The following is a 26,398-nucleotide window of genomic DNA, read 5'->3' on the forward strand; positions in this document are numbered from 1 at the left end:
TGTACTTCTCTAAAGTAGCCAAATGTTTACTGCTGACTACAAGAAAACTAACTTTTTGTTTAGTGAACTTTAGCTAAGATAATTGCATATTGGGAAAGTTGTACACAACTGCAAATGCAGCCCTGTAATGGGAAATGTTAGGCAACCTGTTTAAAGCTGTGAACGAGCGTATTTGTAGAACCCGTTATACGCTGATTATTCAAAGTGGTGTAATTATTTGAATTTTCTGTTCTGCAGCATCGTTGAATGAGGTAAATTGCATCTTAATTACGGACAACCCTGTCCTCAAAGTACTGCGTAAGGTGGAGAACCAGTGGTTGGAAAGGGTCTGGTACTGGAACAGTTGTTTGAGGGGAAGGGTTTTATTTCATTAAGCATCTTTGACTAACATCAGTAACGGTTCACATTTTGAAGATGAGTAAACATTTTGTACAAATAGATTAACTGGTTAGCTTGGAAGCAAGAGTCAGTCACAGGCTTTTGAGTTTGCCAGATAGTGCTTTAAGTCTTCATTCTTCACCTATAATACCAACTCTCTGTTGCCCTTGCTAAATCAAGGATAAGAACACAAAAAGTTGCCTTATAGTGAGCCAGAACACTGGTCCATCAAGCCCAGTATTTATATTGACCAGCAGCAGCTCTCCGGAGTCTTTCCCATATCTACCTAGAGTTGCCAGGTTTTGAAACTGTGACCTTCTACATGCAAAGCAAATGTTCTTCCACATTGACAATGGTATGCCTCATGCTACCCTGCGACGACTTTTAGAGAAAGCTTACAACTGATGTTAGAGAAACAAATATTTTATTTTGTTTTGTTCATATAGCATAAGAGAGCCATCAAAGTGGCTTTCAGCAGGGATGGAGAACTTCAGACCCGGTGGCTAACTGTAGCCCTCCAGCTCTCCCCATTGGGCCCTTGGGACTGTCCTCAGACCACATCACCTTCCAATAACTCCCCTTCTCAGCAGGCCTGGCCATTAACCTGCCCTGCTTTGTAGCTACCTTGAGAGATTTTGCCTGGTTGGAAGGTGAACTTTGACAACGCCACTTGCTTGTCTGGATGAAGGATAGAGGAAGATGCATGAGTGTGTGTAGAAACTAGCTTAGTGTACAAAGGTAAAGTTAGCATTCATTGCTCCTCCCACTTTAGCCTCCAGCCCTGCTCCCCACTGGCATGTCCTGCCCCAGCAGAAAGTTGGTCAGTAGAGAATGTGGGTCTCTGGATGAAAAGGGTTCAGCCCTGTCCTGAAAACAATTGCAAGCTAATTTGTCCATGAGAAATGTTTTTGCTTTCACCCCCTTGGAAGCCCATTCGAAACGAGTTCAGCAGAAATATAATGGGTCATATCCAACTAAATCATTGTGGTATCAGAAGCTACTAGTGCAACAATTCCTGACAGCGCAATGGGGCTAACTCTTTTCTTCTCTCCTGTGCCCTCCTCAGATCTGCTCCAAAGTGTTGGGAGCACCCCCCAGAACAGTGGGGGATGGGGGAGAGGTGATATCATTGTGTTGGGCAAGCACAGAAGCTTGCACTGACAGAACTATTCCCTTAGCCCTACTGATGATTTTAACCCAGTCTTTCCACTGGGTCTTTTTATACTTACCTTCCTCTGAATCAGGACCTTCTTTAACGCTCTCCACATGCAAAATAGGAAAATCCCCTGTCTGTGTGGACCATTTTCCTTGGTTAAAGACATAAGAAAAGTAAAACCCCCATACAACTAAGGCACTGGATGTTCTCTGTATGCATAAACTAGTCTGTCACTTTTTTGGAACACATTTCCTAACTTCTCCTTTTCAAAAAGACCAGTAGAAATAGCCACTCTGTATTTCTTTGGTGTATTTTATGTTCAAATTAGTATCCTTCACAAACAAGAAAAAATACTTTAGATTCATTATTTTTCTGCCTTGTGCAGCTTTGTGTAAAGCTTGATCAAAAAAGTTTCTCATTAAAGTGTGACAGTCCTTTATATTAGTGGTACATAAAACCTCTCTGGTTATTATAGAGGAGGGAGGGGGAGCAAATGACAGTTGGTGTCAACATTAAGCAGCTCAGGGCAAACTGTTTTTTCCCCCCAGTACCTATGTAATTTAATTGAAATGCAATATTTCATGAATATTAGGAAGCTAGATTTTATTAAAAATGGCAAGGAAAAGTGAATGCCTGAGTGTTTAGAGTAACAAGCGGTACAAATTTATTCATTCAATACATCACTGAATTATTTAAAACTCGGCTTAAGCACAAGGTCACAGAATAATTTTGGAAAGTGCGCACTTGTGCATGATGCATTTCCATAATTCCACTGCACCTATAAAGTTAATCACAGCTTTGGCATGCTGGCTTTTTCATATATTAAACAGAGGCAGATAAAGGTTTTAAATTAAAATCTAGGAGTGGACTAAACTGCAGAAGACAGAATTATTTGTAAATTTCTGTACATTGGTTCCTTTTCATTTTAATAAAAATTACTAGCTTGTGAAAGGATTAAATTAACAACTCCTGGATTGTTAAATGCAGTCTCTTGCTTTGATCCAGCAGCCTTGTGTATGTCTGTGGGGTAGGGGATGGGGAAAGAGATTGGGCACAACCCAGAAAATAAAGTGATGGCAATTCCTATAGAAAGCAACAAAATGGAGATCAATTACCGTAACTTAAGTCCTATTGATTCCAGTGAGATTTCCTTCACACAGTGCCCTTTACACATTAAGGAATACCAAAGCTGGGTTACAACTGCTGGGACTGGCTCCACCATTGTCCCCATCATCCCAGATATTTTGTGTTCAGAGAAGATCTAAAGGAGCAGTGGATTGTATTTGGATTCAGGCATAGAGGTCAGGGTGTGGAGCCAGATTGGCGGGTGGGAATTGTAGGGCTCATGACATTTGGAATGAAGCCTACAGGCATAGTAATGATCCATGCATGAGCACTCACCTCAAGGCTTGATAACTAACTTTTGGTGGATTATGACCATCAACCTACATATCTGAAAAGGCTCAATTTGTTTGCACCCATGGTGCATTCATCAATTTCTGCAACATTGAAGAATGCAAAGCAGTCCACTCCTTGCATGGGCAATGCTCTTTCTTTGAATTAAGAGTTCCACAAAAGAATGAACCACACCTAATGACTGGCCGCCACCAATGTGGTTAAAATGCTTTAGGTGGGGGCTCGTATAGCAGAGCACCCCTTCACTATTTAAAAACTACACGGGAGATACAGATATCAGGGAGAAGGATTTTTATTTTATTTTTTGCTATGGAGGTGCATTCAATAATGGGAAGTCCCAACTTCAACCTGAAGGATAAGGCCAAGACATTGGATGACCACCACAGCTGCTGAACGGGGCCTCCTATATATATTTTCTCAAAAGTAAGTCAATATGAATTCAGTGGGACTTACTCCAGGTTAAGTCCAATGCGTACAAGGGGGAGGAGAAAAGAGTTTTTGGAATATGCAGTACAAAACTAAGAACTGTGCAGTACACATGTCTGAAGAGTGATCAGTTTCCTTTTTATGTAGCTTCAGGCAGATAGGATAATCAGGACCCAGATTTTATAGACCCCAGGCTTGATTAGCTTTCCATTTTATGATATACATCTCTGGCTGTTTTCTGATTACATAGGACTCCATTTGTAGCTTTTTATTTTATTTTGTATCATATTTTTTTTGATCTCCTTGTACCCTGGATTGTTGAAAGGTGATTTATAATCCTTAGAAAACAAACAATGTTTCAGTGGACACAACCACAATTCTTGTCATAGTATCACTTTCTTCAGTGAAGTGTACATCGTTTGTCACATTGCAACAGGTCAGGGCAGTTTTTTAAGTTAGCAGAATTTGAGATAACTCTTGCTCGATGCTTTAGACCTGGGACTTTTAGCAGATGTGGTCCTATGTAATAATTACTCATCAGGACTAGAAGATTTGGAATGGTTTATGGCTTCCTTTGAATCATCGCCCCCAGAAAATGCCCACAAAGGGGCCATTTCTGTGTCTGCCATTTTATATCTGTGAGTCAGTTAAAAGTATGGTTTAAACACCTTTTTTCCCTACTGAGACATGGTTCCAGAGCCCCTTAGCAATGAACAGATGTTTAAATATCACCTACCTCTTGTAAGACTATTGCACAGGAGAACAGAAAGCAGGAATATATAGCTCTTCTGCATTTCAACGTGGGTAGAGTTACATTCTCCGTTCCCATTAATGCTAATGGAGTAGTGTTAAATCCCTGTAAATCAAGATAAAAATGCAGAAGCACTTAAGAGGCTGTCAGCAAGTATTTAAATACACTTGATCTTTAATATTCAGTAGTGTCAGCCACCTCTTTGCATGCTGTCATGCCCAGAACCAAACTGAGACAAATTTTCAAGAGGTTAATAAGCTCTATCATGCCTAGCAAGACAACAATAACCACTAAATGGGGTGGAAGAGAGAAATGGTCAGCCCAATTCAGTGAAGTCAGACAAAGCTGAAGTTTGTTCTGTGGTCCTTAACTGCACTTCCTAATTCTGTACTCAGCACAGAGGTAAGGTACTGAGATTTGAACAGTACACAATTACAAATATGCAATGATGGAGTGATGGCATTTAAAGAGATGCTGAATTAAGAACATTTTTTGCTTGCTAAATAGCCAAAGAAAAATCAAAAGCAGGCTGGGAGGAGGCAGCATGCTTTAGAAGTGATTTTTTTATGCCACGAGAAAGCTCAAACATAATGTGGAAATTAAAAGTTAGGGAAACATCGGGAGAACTGAATAAATTGCTGTGTGGATGCTGCCTCTTTTCACTAGCAACATCACACCAAATTTATGATTATGCCTGTATTACCAGGTGCTTTGCCATCATGTGTTCTGGATATCTTTAGGCTCCATCTGATGCAAGTGCATCTGGGGCCAAGCTACAAATTATGCTATGCATCTGCCTGAAAGTGCTTCTTTAAAACTGTCCACCAGGGCCGGTCCACCCACGAGGCCAGCCAGGTGACCACCTTAGGCTGCAGGGTCTCCATGAGCAGCAGAGCCTGCTGTTGATCTTTCTCCCCACATACCTTGTTCCTGATGTCAGTCTTCACTCACCTCTTCTTCCCTGGTGGGGAGGGGGGATGCCCCATTTTGGGGTTTGTCTCAGGTGCCCAAATGTATTGGGCCAACCCTGCTGTCCACACTTTCTTTAATTAAAAGTAAATGTAATTAAAATTAAATGTGAAAGTAAAACCCATGCTTCCTTTTCAGTCTGGACTGGGGCTGAGGTATCAGCCAGAGCAGAGACTTAACTATTTCTTCCCTATGGTGCTTTCTTACTGAAAGTCACTTTATATTTCTCTCGCCCTATAAATGTGTTACACAGAAATGTGACCCTGGGGATTTGTAGAGGGAAGACCACAGTCCTGGTCAAGACTCCCCTTCCTGCCGTTGAAAGTGGAAATTTGTCAGTGAGCAGCTGAAAGTGCAAGCTCAATGTGTAGTTTGATCCATAGTGAGTATCTGATCTTCATCCAGCCAACATCAGTCATTGCAGGCACTGTAGATATGATTAAATCCATTTCAGCGTTACTTGATAGTAATTGAGTTTGCATATATCTCATTGGTTTTTAATAAGATGAAATACATTTTTCTTGCCTTTCTGTCTTTATGAAATGTTAAAATAAGAGGGAAATGGGGGGGAATAGGTAAAGGTGGTGACCCCCTCCTTTTCTTCACAAACCCCTTAGTGTTTAATCAGATTGTGCTCTTATATTTTATCAACCCCATTAAAGGCTAGGGGCTTGTAATGGGTTCTTTGTTTCTCTCTGTGGAAACGATACTCTGATTCAGTAATAAACTCAATGGAGCTTCAAATCCAAACTGATCATTAGCTCAGTTAAACTAGAAATGCCCAACAGTACGTGAATGTCATGTAAAGCTAATTATTCTGTACAATTGTTTTACTCTGGTGTCCCTTTTTGTAGAAAAGGAGGATAACCACAAGAGAATGTCAGCCTCAGAGTCAGCTGTAAGCTGGAATAAGCTTTTAAAAAAGAAATCTAACTTACTCTGACTAAGGTACTCTGTGTACCTGCTTGAACTATGCAAAGTATTTATGCACTTTGCACAAATGAAGAATGCTGTCCTATCTGATGAATGCTGTCCTGGCCAGCATCTCCTGAAGTGTAACTATCTATGACAGCCAGGCAACGTATTTTGCTATGCTTGGACTGGAGTGAAAGATAGACATTCCTCCCTTCTCACAATTTCAGAAAACCAACCATGGCACCCACACACTCAAGCCACTTACACACTTCCTGGAATACATCTTTTTATTTTTATTTTATTGCACTGACATACCCTCAAGCAATGGTTGCAAACTGTGTGTTGGTATTTTGCCAGAAGGTTGGAAAAGGAAACCTGAGACCATATTGAATTCCATCCTGGTGCTGATTGGACTGGGATGGCAGAGGAGCTCTGGTTTCCACTTTTTCAGCACTGATTTTCTTGATGCAATCCATTCTATATTTCATAGGTATAGGGAGGAAGGAATCAAAACCAGAAAGTTCAGTCACATCCCCAAGCCTTTGCTCAGAGCTATGGAACCACCTATACGTCATAAGCAAATGCTGACATCTTTTAGTTCCTTCCTTTACCCAATTTGTTGTTGTGCCAGCTCCAGCCTGAATTGTGCCCCTCTCCAGCAAATGGGCAGGCTTAGGATCCAGTTGATTATTGGCTAGTTCTGTTCCAGTGCCATCCCAACATCAAAATGCTCTGTTTCAGGATCTTACACCAGGAACCACAATGGTAATGGGCTTCCACAGCAGTAGATCTCCTCACTTCTTATCCCCCAGCAATACCAACTTTAACAACCCTCCCAGAAGAGCACATAAGGGAGCACAACCTCACTGAGTCTATATGACTTTATGAACAAATATTCTGGGAAAGTTTATAAGATGGAAGATACTGATTTGAAGCAAAGGTTTGGACTGGATCTTATGTGACGTCTGCAGTGGATTGGTCTGGCTCAGTCATTGCATTCAAGAAGCACTGTTGTATTCTACATCCACCCTTTTCCATATTTATTGTAGAGAACATAAGTTTTTCTTTCTCCTAGTGCCAATGTGAATAAGAAACACATATATGAAATACAAAAAGGAGCATCTGGATTGCTGCGTTGGTTCTATATATAGTGTAAGGAATCCTGTGTTTGTACAATTGTCTGTAGATCTTTTGGCACCATAATCTTAGAACAGGCACAAAAACAAACCATTTAAATCTTTAACCTTAGTTACTCCATTTCTGTTCTGGAATTTATTTATTTTTAAAAAATATGTTTTTATTGTTTGTCACTTCTTGTTTGCCAGCCTGGGCTCCCTTGGGAGGGAGGTTGGGATACATATTTAATAAATTTGGGGACACATTCTACCGTGATTGTAAATGTGGAACATCACACACACAAACATCCTAGCTCCTCACCATGTTGGTAATCCCAAACAACCATTTGCTGGCCTGAACACTGTAGAATTTGTTGGACTGTTTGTTTGAGTGCAATTCAGTGGCTGATCTGTGAACATAACAATAAATATTGATTGACTGATTGATGATAAATTTGGTGGTGGCAGTGGTCCCATTTTTGCAGTCATGGCTCCACGGCACCCTGTCCCACTTGGCCCCACCCAATGTGGCTGGAACAGGGCAAGGTTGGCACAACATCGCTGAAGGAATGGGACCATTGTCACCACCAATTCATCAGTACCATGCGTGTACCTACAAGGCCCAGCCAGGAAAGCAGCAGTGATGGTGGTTTCAGGAGGTGGCTCCATGCATTGTCTCCATCACATGGGCCACTATCGGAGAAAGATGCAACCTCTACAGATCAAGGGAGGGAAATGAATTCCAGCAACTCTAAAAATGTGCACTTTGCCAGACATCCCTTTAAAAATATGTTTTTGATTTTGTTGTTGCTTAAGGAACTGAATGTGAAGGCTTCTCTATTCTGTTTTGAACCTGGTTTTCATTTCATAATTTGTGTTTCAATGGTTGAATTCTTGTTTGCCTTTCTATTTGGAAGACACTCTGAGCAACTTTTTTGGTGGAGGGGGAAAATCAGGGTATAATGTTATAAATAAATAAATATAGAAATAACCAGGTTTTAGCATCCTCCTGAAGGTACATATGTGACAGAATAGATGGAAATGGTTTAACAAGGGCTGGCAATGCATACAGAAAACAAATATTATCTCTGGTAAAAAGAAATAGGGACAGCTGAAGCATATGAGTGAAGTGGTCATCAGGGCCTCTGGTTCCTTTATCCGTTGCAGGCACCTGCAAAGAATAATAGCTACGTTTTGGATGAAAGATCTGAAGGAACTGTTTGAACTGCAGAGATTTGTGCTAAGATGATGCAAGAAAGATGGCATACTGTCGCAGAGAATGGAGCAGTTCTGCAGACTCCCATTTTTATTTTATTTTATGCCACAAGGATGCAGCCAAGACCTTGACAAGCCCATCACAGAATGAGGAACAAACATGGGCCTAGAATTCATATCATATAGCTCATTTCTACCTGAACTCTGGAGCCAAGTAGGCAGAAGCTCCCTGCTAAGCAGCGCTTTGTTATTTGAAATGAGCATATATTTTGTCTTCCAAATGCAGTTCCTTTTCCCATCCTCAATCAAACAGCACCCACTCAAGCTGCCTTGGGATATGCCACATCTGTCAGTACAGAGTAAGAATTTCCCTTGTTAGCTATCATTATTTTAAATGGCTTTTTAAAAGCCTGGCCTTGTGGTTCTGCATCTGCAAATGGTGGCAAAGCTGCTGCTTTTCTTCTCCTTTTTTCCCCCAGGAAAAGGCAAAACTTGTGTGGCCTTGCTTTTGGACTATCAGATTATTCCATTCATAGTTATTTTTACAGAGCTGGTATTAAAATGCACACTTGGCAGAAGCCAACGTTAAAAGGCACCATCCAAAGACATGATAAAATACTATAGGCTTTTACAAGGTTAAAGTTTACATCTAGGGTTCATGATCTCTGAAGATAAGGAACGCAGGGGTGTAATAGCACATTTTGCTGAAAATAATGCATTTACAGTATTGATAATTGCACCAGACCAAAACCTATTATCAGAGGACAGTTGATGGATCCAAAACATAAAATAAAATAGCAATAGGATCCAAATTTCAAGAAAGCTTGAGCTTTTTAATGCTTTTATATAGCGCCTTTAAGCTGGTCTAGTAAGATTGATCCCGAGGATGTGCACGAAGCATCCATCAGTTTCAGTTTTCCAGTCAGCTGAAGAAGTCAACTCTATTTTTTCCCCTTGAATAAGTCTGGTGGCTCAACTGGATTCATGGATCATTAACTACTGAAGAATATATATATATATATATATATATATATATATATATATCCCTGTATATCAGACTGGGAACAACAAGAGAAGTTATTCTTGTAGTGAAAACATAAAGGATGCTCTTTGGGTGTGCAAAATAGCCTCTCAAAACATTTGTATAGTTTGCTAGATGAAGGTCCTTGCTTGACAGCTATGTGATATTTGGAGTCTACAAGAAACTGAAATCTGTGTTTGCAGGGTAACATGTACAATGTACTGAACCCCACTGAAGCAAGTGATGAGAAGGAAATATTGTTCCAGTCTAAATGTGGGCAGTGAAAGTAAGGCAGAATAACAGTGTGCATGCTGTTGCTTTTGGGAATTGATGGCGTTTTAAAGAAACATAGTGTCCCTGCTAAGCTTTTCACATTTGCAAATAGACAATGAGGGCAAGTTTGACTGAGTTTGCATTTCAAGGTGAACGCACCTAATTCACAGTTTCTGAAACAAGACAACAATGAAAACACAGCTCAAATTCAAAATTCACTATTTTCTAAATTTTGCAGTTCTCCACACAGGTAATGTGTACAAAAATCCACATATCAGGGCATTATTGTTATTGTTTTTATTGTTGTTGTTAAAATTTATATAGTACCTTCATCCAAGGATCACAGGAAAGTCTACAATAAAAACACACAAAATACATAAAAAGTAAAAGAAACAAAAAAAAATGCTCTCCACACAAACACATTTGAAAAGGCCATTGATTGTTTAATTAGCCTAAGGCCTAGGAGAAGAGGAAGGTTTTTGTCTGGCACCTAAAGATATGTAATGAAGGCTCCAGGCAAGGCACATGAAGAAGAGCCTCAGATAATGATCACAGGGGCTTATCAGTTAATATGGGGAGAAGCAGTTCTTGAGATATTGCATAAAGTGTGCATATAAATGCATATATTGTTGAAAAATTACATACAAAACGAATTGTAATAGGGAAAATTGTTCTGAAAAAAATGTGCATATTAGGCAAAATTTCTTAAAAACTGCTACTACTAATAATAATTTATAACTTGCCCATCTGGCTGGGTTTCCCCAGGCACTCTGGGTGGCTTTCAACAAAACATTAAAATACAATAGTCTGTTAAACATTAAAAGCTTCCCTAAACAGGGCTGCCTTCAGATGTTATTTAAAAGTCTGGTAGTTGTTTTTCTCTTTGACATCTGGTGGGAGGACATTCCATAGGGTGGGTGCCACTACTGAGAAGGTCCTCTGCCTGGTTACCTGTAACTTGGCTTCTCGCAGTGAGGGAACTGCCAGAAGGCCCTCGGCACTGGATCTCAGTGTCTGGGCAGAACGATGGGGGTGGAGACGCTATAGAATCATAGAACTGTAGAGTTGGAAGGGACCTGGAGGGTCACCTAGGGCAAGCCTCCGTAATGCAGAAATCCTGCCCACAGCAGTCCCTGCGTAGGCTTGGACCACCAACCTTCTGGTTAAAAGCCAGATACACTGAGCTATTCTGCCACCTGTAGGAGTTCACACAAAACTGCTGATGAATCTTCATGAGGACTTTTTAAAAACAAAACATGCAGACTGATGCAGAAATATGGAGAACTGAATTTAAGACTGGAAAAATAAGGAATGGAGAGTACTGGCAATTAACAGATTCTGCCATCCGTACAAACATATAGTATTATTTTTTAACTCGGAAATCTCCAGCAGTCTGTACCTCATACGCAAAATAGCTTGGGGAAATAATGCTTCTGTCTTTCTACACACCCTCCAATATGCCTGGGAAGACATATTTTCGCTGGTACTGTGCTATATAAAAAATTCTTAGCTAACAGAGCTGTTTCTGGGACATAGATGCCAGACAGTAGGCAACCTGGGCTGCACCTGGCCAGAGGCTAAATCCTCTGTTGACATAAGCCAGCCATATTGCAGACAAAAATTGCCCATCGTTTGCTTGACCTGAAGGCAGAAAGTTGACTTCAGACTCAATGGAGGAATGCCTAATATCCTCCCCAGAGAGACTTACCTGGCACCTACTTTATTAATGCTTTTGGATACTTTTCTATTTACTCAGGCTTTTATAGTGCTTATCATGCTGTGGTTTAACAACATTTTAACACTGTGATTTTATGTTTTAGCTCTCTATTTTAATTGTTGTAACGCTCCTGCTCTTGTTTTAAATTTATTTGTTTGGTATTACAATTCTGTTTTTCCTTCATTTACATGGTATTTTATCTAGTTGTGGTTTTCCCATTGTTATCAGACAGCTTATGAACTGAATTAATTCATTATTCTAGGGTAGCTTATAAACTGAATAATTTTTCAAATCATTGTAGTGTCCCAATAAAAGTTTTCTTGGCATCATCCTCTGCAGGGAGCTCAGCATCCCCCTTTCCTTGGAGCATGACGGTAGAAGGGTTGTGCCATATAAACTTAAAAGGTGAACTATAATCCATCAATATGTTGGAAGAGAGCTTCCATTAAGGATAATATGCCAACCAGGCATACCTTAGGGAACATACAAAAGGACTCTGTGATAAAGCACAGATGGTTCAAAATCTAGCCCAATAGTAGCTGCAGGAGCTGACAAGCCTTGAAAAACCTCAATAAAAGGAGGAAAAGAGAATTGGCAAAGCTTCACAATAGACTAAAGCATAAAGCATACCGAAAATAACCTCAGGCATCAGTTACCTCATTTATTTACCAAATGCAGAGAGGGGTAAATTGTAATATAAATGGCTAAAATCAGAATCATTTTGCAGCAAACCTCTGAAGATGCTGATAGTTTCAGATTTGTTTTATCCTTTATATTATTTTAAAGAAATGTATCTAGGAAACCTCCAACAAATGAGTTTGAAGAGACTTAATGCAAAGTAAATAGTCTTTAAGATATTGCTGAAATGCTAGGGAAGTGAAATAAGAGACAAAGTACCCGAAAGATTGGGAAGGACTAGAGCATGATGGATCAGAAAGGTAAGATAGACAGAATGAAAGAAGTCAGAGGAAGAGTGTTTGTTCTTAGGGATGGAAATGGGGATTCCAAAGAGGACACGCTCAATCAGCATCTGCCAGACAGGTGTGGATAGGACAGGGGTCCACTTCTGAATCAACACTGTGCCTGGGTTCCATCATAATGTGGCCAAGTATGCTAGAGTCTATTTCACATAGTATTTATAAGGTGACAGAGAGCACTCTTCCTTTTACCATCAGCTAGTGTGTGATCTTTTGCTTGCTATACAGGTTCAGTTCCCCTGGAGTAAGAGGGACTGATGACATCCAATAGCTCTCAAGAAAATTGCAGGTGGGACAAATATGGCATCATGCAACAGCACATCATCTGGTTTTCTTAGCCCTTTGGTGGATATTATTTTTAATGGATTCTAATGTACTTATTTAGCACCTTAAGATGTGTTGAGAGGATATACACATATCTGCAAAGTGTCTTTTGAAACTGATCGGGCCAGAGCTGCTTAGCAACTTGGTTTTGTCAGTTTCATCATTCCACTAACTTATAACATTTTCTCAGGAGAGTGGCAGCATGTAAGAATTAGAAACATGGCGTTAACAGTCTCACCAAACACCAAAAAGTCTCTTCATCTCCTCTGTATTTTTCGCTCTATAGGACACACTTTTTCCCCTCCAAAAATGAAGGGGAAATTTGTGTGCATCCTATGGAGTGAATGCAGGCTTTTGCTGAAGCCTGGAGAGCGAGAGGGGTCGGTGCGCATGACCCCTCTTGCTCTCCAGGCTTCAGGAAGCTATCCACAAGCCTTTGGAGCCCGGTGGGAGTGCCCACCGGGCTCCGAAGGCTTGCGGATAGCAGCCTGCAGCCCAAAGCCCGGGGAGCGCAGCGCTTCACACCCCGGGCTTTGGGCAGATATCCTCAAGCCTTCAGAGCCCAGCGGGAGTTCCCGCTGAGCTTCCAAGGCTTGCGGATAGCAGCAAGCTTCGGGACCGAAGGCAAGGGTGCGTGCAACCTTGACCCCGCTCCCAGACCCATTCTGGGGGCTGGGGCCGGGGGAAGCCCGAGCTTCCCCCGACCCCAGCCCCACAGCTAAAAAGGAAGCCAAGACAGCAAGTGGGATCCAAAGCCACGTGCAGCCTCTCTTGGCTGGAGAGGTTGTGCGTGGCTAAAGAGGAAGCCAAGACAGCCAGCAGAAAATTTTTCTTTATTTCCCCCCCAAAAAACTAGGTGTGCCCTATGGTCCAGTGCGCCCTATAGAGCGAAAAATATGGTAGGTTTCAAACTACTAATACCGCATCAAGGCTATACCATGACAGTTTTCAGTAGGAAACTGTTCCAGGAAAAAAGTACTCAGTTGCACCACACAACTAAGTATCAGTTTAAGGTCATTTGTCTTTTGCAAAAGGCAACAATGTTCATTCTAAAATTTTAGGACTGTATAAAAATATCTGATGTATAAGAAAAAATGTAGGGGCTAGAAACTTGATTTCTTAGGTTTCTAAACTCTGCTTCCCAAAACAAATTCCATACTTGCAAAGCACCATCACTGATGGCTCCTCATTATATTGCATTTTACATGTATGTGATGGTTGTTTTAGTTGCCATGGCAATAAGTATTCAGAAATGTTATGTAAATAAAACTTTCTGAAATGGAACAGCTTGGTTTACAGCCATCGTTTATTAAAACATATGTATGCTATTTTTTCACTTGGAATAACGAGTCTTGAAATCTACACTCCATGACAGAAACCTTGGGTTATAGCCAACAAAGATCTACCCAGAGTAAGCCCATTTAAATCAATGAAGCTAAGATAGCCATAGGCATTAATTTTGATGGATCTACTTTGAGTATGACTAACATCAGATACAACCCCTTGTTGTACAACCCCATCCCCTTTAATGAGCTAATGCAATGCAGAACTTTATACTGATCTGAAAGGCTCGTATTTAGAGAGTTCTTTGGGCATTAGCCAATTGACCCCAACATATAAACCACTAGGTGACCAAATCTAAATGCTGGGTTTCCATTTGGTTTGATGTATAATGTATTTATGTGCTGCTTTTCATTCAAATTAATCTCCAAGGGGCTTACAAACAATAAATAACAATAACATAACATCAAAAATACAGCATAAATCATATAAAATAATTAACAAATAATCTAATTTATAGAACACTATTAATAAAGCAGGGTCCTGCTTGCGTTTGGGACCTTGGGGGCCCCATGGCACCCAGAGGCAGGGCTTAGCCCGGCGTTGCTGGGGCGGTCTCTTGATCACCCCAGTTCCAGCACCCAATCAGGTTGTTTCACAAGTTGGGGGAGGGGGAGGGTTTATAAACGACAGCACAATGTGTCAGAGCCACTTGCTTCACGCTGCCGAACACCTGCCCAACTGCCCATTTGGGTTTCTGTGCTTTGGCTTTGCTTGGGACTTTGGTTGGTTGCCTGTTTTGTGGCAGGGGCCTGGTAGGAATTTTGTCCACTTGGCAGATTGGCACTGGCCATTTGGTTTTCGCCTACCTCCCAGCAATCATCACCACTTTGTAAGGTTTGGCGGTTAGGCATTGACTTAGTTGTGGTTGGGGGAGGGGGCGGCCATCACCTGCCCCTCCTTAAAAAAGGGCATTCCATTAAAGGAATCTGGGGTTTTTGAATCTCATCCGAAGTCCACTTGAGGGGCTAGGGCCATGCCAGGACCCCGGGAACCCCGGGGTGAGCTACAGCCAATTTGCATCAATATAGCTCCCTCATTTGGTTTACCCTTCCTGCGGGGCAGGCAGGGGTCAGTTTTAGTTTGTCAATGCCTAAGCCAATACCACTCACATTGTGTAATCAATAAAGTTGTGCCCTAAAATTTGCCCATTAATTTTAAACTGAAATTTGATTCTGTGTGAATTTATTTTGGGGGAATTACTTGAGGTCCTCGAAGCGCAAATAAGAATACAGTGGTACCTCGGGTTACATATGCTTCAGGTTACATATGCTTCAGGTTACAGACTCCGCTAACCCAGAAATAGTACCTCAGGTTAAGAACTTTGCTTCAGGATGAGAACAGAAATCATGCTCCAGTGACATGGCAACAGCAGGAGGCCCCATTAGCTAAAGTGGTGCTTCAGGTTAAGAACAGTTTCAGGTTAAGAACGGAACTCCGGAATGAATTAAGTACTTAATCCGAGGTACTACTGTAAGCTAAACATCACAATCACATCATATAAATGATTAACAAATCAATATGGCATTTGTAAACTGTAAAACAATATTAACAACGTTAACAAAATAGCAAGTGATAAACAATAAGATAAGCACTGTTGAGTTCACACACACACATTCCACGCCCCCATGACTCATAATCTTTCACTCTGTTCAGTTCATTAGAATACACATAAAATATACATTGTGCCTTTTGTTAAGCCAGCTCAGCCAAATGGCTCACTGGCTGGAGTCCTCAGGTGGAGATGGTAGGGCTCTTGGGCCCACTGCCAGTAGTAAGGTGGATGTTGACTCTGGGTAGCTTGCCCAGGCACAGTTGGAAGTACTAAGGTATTTGGGATCCAAGGTATAACTGTATAAACAGTGATGCAGTGATCCAAACCATCATGTCCAATTGCATCTATTGTCATTTACTCTGGCATTATCACTGTTGTTTACACCAGCAGATTTCTGGCTCTTTTTTTGAGGGATAAATGTCAAAATGCACTTCTTAATGACTTCTCAGATGCCATCTTTTTCATGGTTACTTTTTCAAGAAGCTATACTTTTATAAGAAAGCTATGTACAAAGATCTTGTTGGAAAAGTCTAGATGAATGATAGGTCAATGTAAATTTGAGAGATGTGCTTAGCAATTCCAGTACAGCTCCTGAACAAAGAAATAAAAGATTCCTTTTGTAGGATATTGAAAGTAATAGAGAAGCTCTCATGTGCTTGGACTTCAAAAAGGCTCATCTCTGAATGACTTCCCTCTGCCCTTCTATCAGCCATGATGGATTGGGGAGACTTAAATATAGATACCACCCTTTCAGAAGAGATAGGCTGGTGTGCCTTCTTATGAGGGGGCAGAAAACCTTTTTTATTACATTATTTATTGCATTATCCCTTTTTATTACATTGACAGTAATTAAGCAGATAGTGTAGTTATATGACATTTGAAATTAATACACTTTCAGTGCAGTTTGATTTACTCAAAAGTTATACCCATTGAGTTCAAATGGGATATACTTCCTAATAAATGTGTATGGGGTTCAGCCTACATCTAAGGATAAGTTCATCTTGTTTCTGTTTGTAAACATTGTAATAAAGTTTTAATTGGTTACACTTGATTGCTGCCATACTATTATCAGTAAGAATCTCTCCACAGGAAACATATCTCTAATAAATTCTAGCTTAGGAAAAACAAGAAGGTGCAAATGAAAAATGTACGAGTACAGATGATTCTTGGAGGCCTGAAGTTATTCTGAAATAAAATTTCATGGGAAATTGTGGGAAAATATAGTAGTGAGAAATTTTCTGGAAAGCATCACTGTTTTAGATTCAGTTCTTTCTGTCAATATACTACACAATATTATTTTGAAGATGAAAACATTAAGCATAAATCAATATGCATTTATTGGTTAGCTTTGTATAGTAGTTATTTTTAGGGAAGTTTCTAATGCTTGATGTTTTATTGTGTTTTTAATATTCTGTTGGAAGCTGTCCAGAGTGGCTGGGGAGGTCTGGCGGGGTATAAATAATAAATTGTTGTTGTTGTTATCAAATAAAAAGATACAGAACTACTATGCAGAGTTTTTCACAGCTTAATGCTTTAAGTGAAAACTATATGGATACATTTCTTTCAATAGATCCTCTATCTATGTAGCTACTTATATGTAATTAAAATTTTATGAATATATTTATTCCAGTTATCTAATTATTTATGCAGCTAATTATTTATCTGGAAGGGTTATTCAGATATTGAAACTGGAAAATGTTGCTCCTGTTTAAATTGGCTCAGAGATGACCTTTCTTACAGAAGCTGAAAACTGAAACAGAGTAAAAAATAACAGCACTGCTAAGATTGATAACAGCATGGCAGAACTTTCCACAGTACAGGTGTGGCTAACCTGTGGCTGTTCAAATGTTGTTGAACTCCAACTCCCATCAGCCTCAGGCAGCATGGGAAATGGTCAGAGATGAGAGGAGCTGTAATCTAACACTAGTTAGTCAATCCTGGTATAGTTATTGAACACTCCTGGTACACATCAGTGTAGTCTTACACCCCAGCTCCCCACCCATTGTGGGCTCCATCCAACCATTCAGATAAATTGAATTTTACTGTGGTTTTGTGGAATTCAGAATATGGTGAGATGCTGGTTTTGTTTTGCAAGGCAAAGAAATAAAAGTAGCTATCCTCCTTTTACTGGGTCACTTCCCATTTAAAAGCCTTGGGAGATAAGTCCTTCATAACTTGTTTCATTGATTTCAGTGGTTCAACCTATTTAAGATGCCATCTTAGGCACATTACCCAGAAGTGAGTTCAATGGCACTTACTACCTTGTAAGGACATATAGGATTGTGTGCAGTCTTGTTCTGGATTCAGTCCATAGTATATTGGTCCTGGATCGTAGAGAAACAGCAAATGGGGCAAATAAAGCATGGCACAGCAGTTTTACTTGAAGCTCCTATTCAAATTGACTTAGAGGGACGCTTTGTCACACAAGTTGAAAACTAGCTTAGAAACCTAAAGTAAAGGTTAATGAAAAACAACAGTGCATTCAGTTTGGTGAGGAGCTATCAATTAGAGTGCCGGCAATCAATATTTCAGCATCATCCTTCCTGAATTTAGTGATCTAAGAAGTGGGATAAACAGTCTGTTAATTACATTTTCAGAGGTGATAGATGGGATGGTTGGGTGGGACTAGAAGATGCTGGGAATACCAGCGATGACGGAAACTCATTCATAACCACGGAGGCTTCTTCCTTAATTATCATCAGACTGCTTCCAAGTTCTGGCTCATCTTGAAACTTTTTAAGATCAGCCAGTCCCACCCTCCGCAACACAGAGTCAATATATTTGTTTAAAAACCATTTTTAAGCCCAATGCAGTTGTTCATCAGAATAACATTGGGGTATTTTTGCTGTTGTTGCTGTCTTGCTGAAAGTTTATCTAGTTAACTGTCATGAATGTAACAGTATGTTTGTTTCTTTTTGTGGTCATCTCAGATTTGGAGCCAAAAGCAAACCACAGTGTTTCCTAACAAGAAATCTGGCAGCCGTCATGAGTGCAGTGATACGCTTTAGACGAGACACCGTCATCAGTGACACCAAAATGAATAAGAACCTAAGGAACAAGCAGAGTTAGTTGCAGCCACTGATGTCTTGGGAAAGAATCATGATATCGGAGGCTAGTAGCAAATGGTGAGACAATGTCAATTACTTTCTGCTGATCACTTCCAAATGTATGCCTGTGACACACACACCGCCTCACGTAAAAAAAGCTCAAGCAAGATTGAAACAATATCTGGGCTAGTTCAAGTGAAATCTACTTGAGCAGAAATAAGGGAATACATTAAAATACAGTAGAAATACTACACACACACACACCTAATATATGAGTACTATATAGAATTTTAAAATAAAAATATCTCTTAAAATATTTTATACAAGTGTGACAAAATGGTTCCATGTATCCATTAAGGATGAACAAAAAAAAATAATGGAAATCACTCTTTTGGTGGAAATTTGTCATAGGGGGTTCCTGAAGTAGGGTGGCGCGGGGTGGGGTAGTTCAGCTGTACAGCCCTATAGGATAGGTTTGCCTTAGTCCCCTATTGCATAGGCTCATCTAGAGCCTCTGAGAAAGTAATCTAAGGCTGCTGTGATATTTTATTATCATGGACTTGAATCACATTTTGTAGCCACAATACTGTAGCAGGGAAAAGTAAAAGTATCTTTAAGAACTTCGTTTTGAACAAAAATGGATGAATTCAAATTGGCCAAGAAAACTAATTTCTTTTTATAGACAGCTTAATTCTGGTTTCTGCTCCATCTCTCTCTCTCTCTCTCTCTCTCTCTCTCTCTCTCTCTCTGTGTGTGTGTGTGTGTCTCCCTCTCTCCTTCTTTTCTCTTCTCTTATGATACAGATTATTAGTAGATGGTCTGAGTAGAAGGATTCTGCTTGAAATAAGCTCTGTGGAAAAGTGAATGATTTCAAGTGATAGCTTATGTTCATTCCAGCAACTTGTTGTGGTTCTGTAAAAGATGAGAGCCAGAATCACAGATAAAAGACTCAGAAGTAAAAAAACACACCAAAAACACTCAGGATGATATCTAGGCTGGGGTGGTGGTGGAAAGATGGATCAAAACTGCTGAAGGAAATTTTGTGTGCAGGTTGGTTGGTTAAAAAAAATAAACGTTTATTGAACTCCCCAATAAAAAGGAATGTATTGCACAGAATGTCTGGAAATAATGTTGATGTCAAAACTGAAGTTTCTACTTAGCTTGTGCTTCCAATTGCTAGTGTGTTCAGTGAAGGCAAATGGAGAGAGATTAGCTTCCTATGATTGAAAATACAACTTGTGATACAAAAGATAAAGAAATTGCAAAATTATTGGCCCCTCTTGAATTATTTGGCAGTAAAATTATCACTGTAAAATTATCTCTCTGACTGGTAGCAGTTAATGGAAACGACAGGTAAGTGAATTCTGAACCCAACTTTACTGTCTGTAATAACTTGTCTTATAAAAATAATAATAATATAATAATAACTTTTATTTATACCCCGCCCTCCCCAGCCAAGGCTTACAAGCAATAATAAAAACAAGATGAATGATTACAACTTAAAAACAAAAATAAAATACAACATTAAAATAATGGAACATTAAAATATTAAAATGTAGCCTCATCGCAGGAGGAGAAGGAAAAGAAAGAGAGAAAAAAGAGAGAGAGAGAGAGAGGGAGGGAATCAAATTGGCTCCAAGCCAAAGGCCAGGCGGAACAACTCTGTCTTACAGGCCCTGCGGAAAGAAATCAGATCCTGCAGGGCCCTGGTCTCATGAGGCAGAGCGTTCCACCAGGCCGGAGCCAGAGTTGAAAAGGCCCTGGCTCTGGTTGAAGCCAATCTAACTTCCTTAGGGCCTGGGACCAGTAGGGTGTTGTTATTTGTGGACCTTGAGGCTCTCCGTGGGGCATACCAGGAGAGGCGGTCCCGTAGGTACGAGGGTCCTAGGCCGTGAAGGGCTTTAAAGGTCAAAAGCAGCACCTTAAATCTGACCCTGTACTCCACCGGGAACCAGTGTAGCTTGAAAAGCACTGGGTGAATATGCTCCCATGGCAGAGACCCCTTGAGGAGCCTCGCTGCAGCATTCTGTACCTGCTGGAGTTTCTGGGACAGCTTCAAGGGCAGCTCCGCCAAGAGCGAATTACAGTAGTCAAGCCTGGAGATGACCGTTGCATGGATCACTGTGGCCAGATCAGGGTGGGAAAGGTAAGGGACCAACTGCTTGATGCGGCAAAGGTGGAAAAATGTCGCCTTGGCTGTTGCTGTAACTTGCGCCTCCATGGAAAGGGAGGCATCAAGTATTACACCCAAACTCTTAACGGAAGGCAATGCCACTAATTGGGTCCCCGCAAGAGAAGGGAGTTGGTCCCTCATCCCCATGCCATCCTGACCTAGCCATAGGACCTCTGTCTTTGAAGGATTTAGTTTCAATCGGCTCCCACGAAACCATCCAGCTACAACTTCCAAGCATCTGGTCAGTGTGTTCGGGGCCGAGTCGGTGTGGCCATCCATCAGCAGATAGAGCTGAGTGTCATCAGCATATTGGTGACAGCCCAGCCCAAAGCTCCGGATAATCTGGGCAAGGGGGTGCATAAAGATGTTAAAAAGCATCGGGGAGAGAATTGCGCCCTGCGGCACTCCACACACCAAGGAGTGGCGCAATGACATTTCCCTCCCTAGTGCCACCCTCTGTCCCCGAACAGAGATAAAAGAGCACAACCAGTTACGGGCTATGCCCTGTATCCCCACCACGCGGTGGTCCAGAACATCATGATCAACCATGTCAAAGGCTGCTGACAAATCTAAAAGGATCAGCAGTCCTGACCTACCTCGATCCAGCTGTCTACGGACATCATCTGTTAGAGCAACCAGAGCCATCTCTGTCCCAAAACCAGGACGAAAACCAGACTGAAATGGATCTAATGCCGATGTTTCCTCCAGAAACCTACCAAGCTGTTCAGCAACCGCTCTCTCAATTACCTTACCCAGGTATGGAAGATTTGAAACTGGGTGGTAATTGGATAGGTCTAAGGGATCTGATGAAATTTTCTTTAAGAGTGAACACACCACTGCTTCCTTCAGTTCCCCTGGGAATGTCCCCATGTCAAGGGACAAATTGATAATTTCAACCAGGGGGGTCCGTGCAACATCTGGACACTCCCTAATCAGCCAAGACGGGCACGGATCAAGGAGGCAGGTGGTGGGCCTACCAACTTGGAGGAATCTATCCACATCAGTACGGAGTATCCGATCAAAATGGTCCAACACTGGACCTGAAGTCAGTCGAGGGGCCTCCAGTTCAGTCACTGTATCTAAATTGGCAGGGAGGTCACGGCGGAGCAACAGGAAAAACTGAAGAGTATGAGATCTACCGTAAATAACATTCAGTAACTGAGATTCTTTAGACATGGCTAGCACAGTCTGGGTATATTTCTAAGTGCGTCACAAAAATATGGAAAGTCTGCCTTATTGAAAAAGAGCTGTCAAAGAATCAGACTTTAGCTTTGCAAAACTGAAGTGTTCATCAATGGAGATTATTCTGATTTCAGAAGTTCTGATTTCAGAACTACCAATTCTAAGGTCAAAATCTGCTAATGAGCGTTCACACTATATTATGGGTCCCTTTTGCGGGATCGTGTGCAGTGCTACAGTTCCCAGGGAGCTTTCTAGCAGAAGAGGGCTGGCCTGCTTTCTCAGTGTATTATTCAGAGGTTCACGCGCAGCCTCAGATTTAAGTTTTGTTTCCTGGGATATGGGGCCAGACCCATTATAAATAGAGGAAGAAGTCCGGTATTAGCCAGGCAGACGGCTGTGGAGATTCACCCTCCCTTTGCTAATGTTTCTTGATTACAGGTTAACTTTTTCTTCCTGTTTGGCGGGTGCTACTACAGCCTTTGACAAGCCTTTGAAGGACCGGGAAGAAATTTTCCTGCATTGGCAGGTTGTATCTTCCCCGTAGCAATTCGTCACAACTTTGGTGGTTATGGCCTTGGGTGGAATCCTTTAGTCTTTTCTTCCCTTTAATGGGGGGGGGGGAGTGGTGACTGACTCCCTTGCAGCGGCGATTCCAGGGTCCCCTCTTAAAGGGGTTACATAAACAGGTGTCACTGGCCATACACTGAAAGGTTGTCAGTGAACTACCCTGCGTGCGGGGATATGGGCTTGGCTGCCTGCCTGCACTTACGTCACACAGAGCACCCCCATATCCCATTTACCCTGATGATCCCCAGTTTCCCCCAGCTGGGGGGCTGGGAGGGATACACGCCCAAGGCCTAAGCCAAGGTCTTCCTACATTCAGAAGTTTAATAAAGTTGTGGCCTAATTTTAATTCCATAACATTGTCAGAGTCTTTATTTTGTTTCCCACGTTCCCTGGGGGCTGGGGCTGTCACGCCTGGTCACGCAATTCACTCTGTTTCCCATCAGAGACTAATCCATGAGGTTGAATGAGGACTGCCCCATTCAGACTGCCCTCAATGAGCAGACTTCCCTACCTTCTTCCTTTCAGCAAATTTAGGAGGTGGTCTGCCTCCCAGCTTTCCCCCCTTCTTAGTCTCAGTGTGGCATTTAAATTTATAGAACTTAACAGCAACATAGACGAGGGGAAAAAAAACTAGATTTAGCTAGAGTTTCCTGGGAAGAGAAGTTTATTGTTAAACTACTCTAGAAACTACAGGACTTTGAGGTGAATAGCTCTCTAATAACAAATTTCTGCTTCCAAGGTTCTTGGGGGAGACACCATGACTGTTTGAAGTGATATAATAGTACTTTAAATGTACAATATGCATGGGGGCTGGTCTTACGTGCCTGATCCCAGTCATTCTGCGCCTCCTGTCATGAAAGCAAGGATGTAGACATTTAGACTCTTACATCACGTACAGATTAGTATCAGTGATGAAGTGGTACTGGAGCTCATCATGAAAGCACACCTCAATGGACTGTCCAAAAATGTATGCAGCTGTGCTGATATATTGTACACACACTCACAGAAAGAGACAGACACACACACACACACACAGAGAGAGAGAGAGAGAGAGAGAGAGGCGCAGTACCTAACAAAATACAAATTCATTAGTATGAGCTGACAGTCATAGAATCGTATTGTAAACCTCCCTGTGATCTTGGGATGAGGGGCACTATAGAAATAAGAATAAGAAGCTGGAAGTAATTTCCTGGTTTTCTCTATACTGTACTAATATGTTACAAACAATAATAAGCATTCAGAGATGTATCATTCAGTTGCCAAAACCAGGAGAGACTGTCAGTGACCTTGGCAGTCTGGTCAGTCAGAAAAACATTCTAGTGCTGTGTTCTGCTGTGTTTTCCCCATGTCCTTGTTCCACTATACAGTGGTACCTCTGGTTATGTACTTAATTCATTTCGGAGGTCCGTTCTTAACCTGAAACTGTTCTTAACCTGAAGCACCACTATAGCTAATGGGGTCTCCTGCTACTGCCGCACCGCCGCCATGCGATTTCTATTCTCATCCTGAAGCAAAGTTCTTAACCCGAGGTATTATTTCTGGGTTAGCGGAGTCTGTAACCTGAAGCGTACATAACCCGAGGTACCACTGTACCACTAATTAACAAATATGGGAAGAAGTGCTCACCCTCACACCCTGGTATATATGTCATGTGCAGATGGAATATGTGTGGATTGACCACTTCCTAGTCTGATTTACTCTTGTTCTCATCCTTCAGATGTATCCTATTAGTATCTTGCCTTTATCTCCAACTCCCATCAAACATACTTGAAAAACAATGGCATCAAAATGTATCAAGAGTCTTATTTACCTTACTTTTCAAATGTAGAGAGAACGGTAGATGAGTTGGTGCACAGATTTTCAAATTCATTTGCAAAGTTGTTTGAAAAAATATGAACAGGGTCCAGGGGGAATAGGGCTGTCTTCATTTGTCTTGAATGAATGGGGGAAAAAAGAGTTGTTGACTTAAACATGTTTCTTAATTGGACCTTAGCAAATTGAGTCAAAGTAAAACAGATGGTGTAGACATTTTCCCTGAAAGGAGGACTTGTGCTGTAATTATCTTGAGCTATGATCTTTCACAGTTACACATACATAAATACCATTTCAATAAATTGGACTTGCAACTCCCGAACTGTGTGAAAAAGGTTGTCCCACGGGAAGAATGCTTATTTCTCCTGCTCATAATCATTGTTGGACAAATACTTATCAGTAATGGCTACCTAGTAGAATTAACTCTGTTGTGCAGTAGTACAAAACAGAGGTTTAGTTTCATCTCCCTTCAACTTCTATATTGTAACTGTAATATACGACAAGATTTGTACTGCAGCCTGATCAACACCTTTGTGGTTCCTCAACTGCGCACGGAGAGGTCCTGGATATTTTGGCCTTCTCATTAACAACAACTTCAGTAGAAACACTGTTTTTATGTTGGAGATATGTGCTCTAGCAAATGAAGTACCCAAGGTATGTCAGTTTTGCAACAGCATCAGGTATGTGCAGTGTCACTATATCTTTTCTAACTAGTGCAGGGAAAGACATTTATTTAATAAAACAATTCTATTCTGCCCCTCATCAAGAACTGACAAGAATAGTTAAAACATCTGAGTAAATAAAAAAGTTTCAGTCTTGTGCCTAATATAAAATAATGTTGATGTTATTCACGACTCCTTGGGGATGACCCTCTATAACTAGGCTGTCACAACTGAAACTTCTTTGGGAAGGCAGAAAGAGAGAAAGAGGGGAGAAAAGAGAAGTGTGTGCGAGAGAGCACACTTTTCTTCTTCTTAAAACTGTTTCTGCTCTCATTTGAAGGTGAACCTACCGAATTTGCACTTCCTGAAATAATATGTGAACTGAAACAGTCATTTTTTTTTGAAATTTGCACTTCTCTGAATTTTGCAGTGCATTTCTCCAACCAAGTGACATGTACAGAAATGTATATATCTGGGTAAAATGTGCACCAAAATGCATATTTTCAAGAGCATAAAATGCATTATGTTAGGGGAAAAATGCTTTGCAAAAATGTGTCTATTAGGGAGAATTGGATACACACTAAAATGCTGATAAATTGTAAGGAGGACTTTAAACAAAACTGATGTAGAAATGCAGAAATCTGAACTGGAAAAATATGGGAACTGAGAGAAAGTGCCTTTGACAGTTTTACCCATCCCTACTTACAGTAAAAGAGACACCTTGGGAACGATTCTAGATGGTGACCTTAAAGGCTAATACAGGTGTCTACATTCCTTTAGGTACTTGAACCCTTAAAATGTCATTTAGAGCTGTTTATGTAAGCACCAGATTTTGAATTGGTTTTATAAGCTACTCGGCAGCTGGTGAAGTTCTGTTAGAACTGGTGAAATATGGTCTGTACAATCTGCCCCAGTCGGAATTTTGGCAACACTGTTTCACACTAACTGACACTTCTGGACCTTCTTCAAAAGCAGCCACATGTATAACATATTGCAATCATCTGAACAGGAGATTACCAGAGCTTGGATAACTGTTGGCAAAATATCAAGCCCATTTTCCACCTCTGGCACATTGTGTCCTGTGTGACTATGTCTAGAAGACTGTTGGTAACAGTCAGGTAGTTTGGGTCATCTTTTCTGCACTGTCATTTGTGGCCTCTAGTGTTTGATCACTGGTAAAACTGGCAGAGATGGGGGACGCCTTGACAATGTCAACATCATTTCACTTGCTTCATCCTCCACCCATCCCTAACCCACAAATCTGATGTGTGGTTTTTAAAAAATCCAGGTTGGGGAAAACTCTTTGCATCTCATTTACCACCACTACCTTCTCATAGACACCCTCCCCATTAATTCATTCATGGGGGAGGGCAGTCCCCCCCCCCTGAATACATATGAACTTGCAT

At 41.1% G+C, this 26,398-nt stretch overlaps 1 long non-coding RNA gene across 1 annotated transcript in view; it reads left to right on the plus strand.

Annotated features, from left to right (window-relative positions):
* The window catches only part of LOC310852601, a 235,323-nt gene extending 215,801 nt beyond the window's left edge, over nucleotides 1-19,522 (plus strand). The window contains exons 3-4 of the long non-coding RNA XR_014568308.1: nucleotides 18,480-18,674; nucleotides 19,400-19,522. This is a non-coding gene — a long non-coding RNA (uncharacterized lncRNA). The remainder of the gene's footprint in view (nucleotides 1-18,479; nucleotides 18,675-19,399) is intronic.
* Nucleotides 19,523-26,398: the final 6,876 nt, after the last annotated feature.

The sequence above is a fragment of the Podarcis gaigeae genome (genome assembly GCF_964106915.1).
Source record: "Podarcis gaigeae genome assembly, chromosome: 9".
NCBI classification, from domain to species: Eukaryota; Metazoa; Chordata; class Lepidosauria; order Squamata; family Lacertidae; genus Podarcis; species Podarcis gaigeae.